Genomic DNA, 3,247 nt, shown 5'->3' on the forward strand with positions numbered 1-3,247 from the left:
CGTCCTGCAGGTCCGTCGCCAAGTTCAGAGAGTCGATTTCAGTACCCAAATTTTAGAAGTCTAAGTCTTTTGGAACGAGACCCCCTCGACGGCCCGTCGTGCCCATGACGGTCCGTCGTGGGTTCCGTCGACTCACACAGTTTTTCCAGAAATAAAATCTGCTGCTCAAAACGACTAAACAGGTCGTTACAGTCATAAATAAGGAGGAATAGGAGGATGAGGTTTTACAATGGGAAATAGTAAATAAGAGCCCTTAGTTGGACCCGAATGAATTGGTTAGTAGGAGTCCATGGAGTTGTTAGAGTACTGGGCTTGAATGTGCTGGTTAGGAGTAATAGTCTTGGGATGAGATTTCCCATAGAGAGGTACAGAACCCGAACATAAGGATTCGGGTTAAGCTTGATATAATAAGAGCATATAGACCTTAGTAAGAGTAACCACATTCCATATACCTAGTATATTTGGCATTCGAGGAAGAAAGATCCAAAGGGAGAGATATTGTAACACCCCTAAAAAATTTTTAGCTAAGACTCAAACCATCCTTTGTAGTGGGTAAGTTTTAACCACGAAATTTCAATTCACTTATAAAGTCATTATATATAGCACCTTGAGTTCCAAAAGAATTAAAGGGAATTCGTTCAAGTCATTCCTAAGTTCTTCTAAGATTTGGGTCAACTTCAAATGACTATAACTCTAAGTACAAGATGCGTTAGGCGTGCCATGATATAGAATATGAAGGGTATTTGAATTATCTTTCCAAAACCCCCAAGTTTGATAAAGTTTGAGGTCGGATGACTGTGCTATGCCTCTTTGAAGTCGAGTTGTCTAGTTAAGGAATGTTACCCAAAAATAGTAAGGGGCATTTTGTTTTTTTCCTTAACAAATCCGATTTAATTCGTTTTTCGTAAGGTTTTAAGTTCTAATCCTATTAGGTTCAGTTTTATAATCCTAGTAAACGCCTAGGTTTTTAGTTGAGAGTTCAAGAATAAAAAAGAGGAGAAAATGGGAGAAAATAGGAAAGGATCATGGCGTTTGTCGAAGTTCTTGAGTCTTGCTGCATATTTTTGTCATGAGTTTAATCCCTAAGAGGTATGTAAGCTTCCATAGTTTTGGATTTTTTCACCTACACACAAAACATGTTAATTTTTAGTGGAATTTTATTCTTGATGTTCATAAGTTAGAGTTCTTGATACATGTTCATGAAGTTGTTTCCAAATCTTGTTTTGTTGGGGTTTTGATGATTACATGAGATGAAATGTAGTTATTTGAGTGTTATTTTGAGAATATTAAAGTGTACTTAATAGTGTACTTATGTAAAGTAATAGAATCCAAGTGATCGGGAAGAAATCATTCGACTCTAGCCAAATTATGGTGAGAAAACCAGTAAATAAATTCATCGAATTTTTTGGGTTGGGGCCTGGAGCGCCGCGCCATCCGTTGCGTCAAAAATTATAATCTATAGTTTAGGGTTGGCGTCTTGTTTGCAGTCGGTTGCTTCGTTTGAGTTCTTTTACAATGTACCTTAACTTCCTCTCAATTCTAACTAATATAAGCTACTTCCAAATGCCCAGAAAACATTCATAACATAGATCATTACCTTGAATTAACAATTCAAATTCAAGGAAGATTTGAGAGTTATGTTTTGAGTGTTCTTTCAAATATATTGAGAAAGTCTCTTTGAGTCTTTTCAAGAAGTCTTCTACAACTTGTAATAACTTGTTTCAAGACTCGGACAAGTGAGTATGAGAATGAGGAGGATGTATTTATGATTCTAATTTATCAACACAAGATCTTTCATATCATTAATCATAACTCTTGATTTCACAATTCACATTTAAGAAAGAGTTAAGAGTAGAGTTCAAAACTTTTGAATTCAATTGTGAATCCTTTGAGATCAACCATCGATTTGAACTAACTTTTGAGAAAGTAAGTATGAGAATATGAAGAGTTATATACATGAGTTTCATGTATTAGACCCTCGATTTGAATCATTCATGCCCATAAATTCCGCATGAACTCTATAAGTTGAGTATATTCAAGAGGAGCAATATCTTCAAGAACTAATGTTTGATTATTGAGTTCATAATATTTTTGAGATTATAGTCCTAATCATGGGATTATTACATTTCCCATGAAGTCCTTGAGTTGAGTAGTCCATACTCATAATTTCGCATGAACCATATAATTCATAGTCTTGAGATGAAAAGTATCTTTTAGTCCTCTAGTTAAGTAGTTCATGCCCATAATTCCGCATGACTCCCTTGATTCAAGCATTCTTTAAGCGATTATTATTATTTAAGTTCTTGAATTTGGAGTTTTTGTGTCTCGAGTATTGAGTTCTAGTTACAGTTATTGAAAACCTTGAATTGAGTAGTTCACGTCCATAATTCAAAATGAACTTTATTTCAAGCAGTCTGCTACAATATTTTTAAACTTATTTTAAGACTTTATCATTGAGTTGAGTAAGAATAAGAATGAAATTCATTTCCTCAAAATATCACATGGAAATCCAAGAGTAAAATATTTTCATATTTAAACAACAGAGGAAACATTGTTTCCAAGAGAGCTTTTAAGCTCCTTTTTTAGTAATAATCTCAAACCACAGAAAGCATTATTTTTCTTAAACATATGATCTGAGTATTTTTTTTTGGAGTAATATTGAGAACAAATATGGAGATGAGTTTCGATAATCATCTCTCCATAAATTATGTAGCCAACATAGAATAAAACGGTCATACTTTTTAGATGATTCCTTAATGCTTTTTAGCATAGACTAGTGAATCCACTTACTTAAGGTTTTCTATATCCCAACAAGTTATAGGACAGTTCTGGCAGTGTAGGCCAGACGTTGTATCATCACGTAGCTCATAGTGATGGTTGTCGGTTAGAGAAACTCCGACATAGTTGCAATATATTTTACTATGTATACAAATTGAGTTGTTACTGTATTTTTCAATACATTGAGTTGCTATCTACTATTTTAATTTTTTCCCATATATTGTATTTTTTATTGTTGCTTTATCCTTGAGTATCTTGAGTTTAGTGTCATATCTTGAGTTATGTACATTTGAGTTGAGTATAATATCTCTAATTTGAATATCTTATCATTGAGTTGAACTATGTTTCTTATTCTTGAGTTCAGTTAGCATGGTGTGTTGGGAGGATGTACGTATGTTATCTTTTCATCAACTTCAAGCTTATGTTTAGGATTTAGAATTACATGCTCGTACATTCCACATACTGAGCC

This window comes from Solanum pennellii, chromosome 1 (genome assembly GCF_001406875.1).
Source record: "Solanum pennellii chromosome 1, SPENNV200".
NCBI lineage: Eukaryota > Viridiplantae > Streptophyta > Magnoliopsida > Solanales > Solanaceae > Solanum > Solanum pennellii.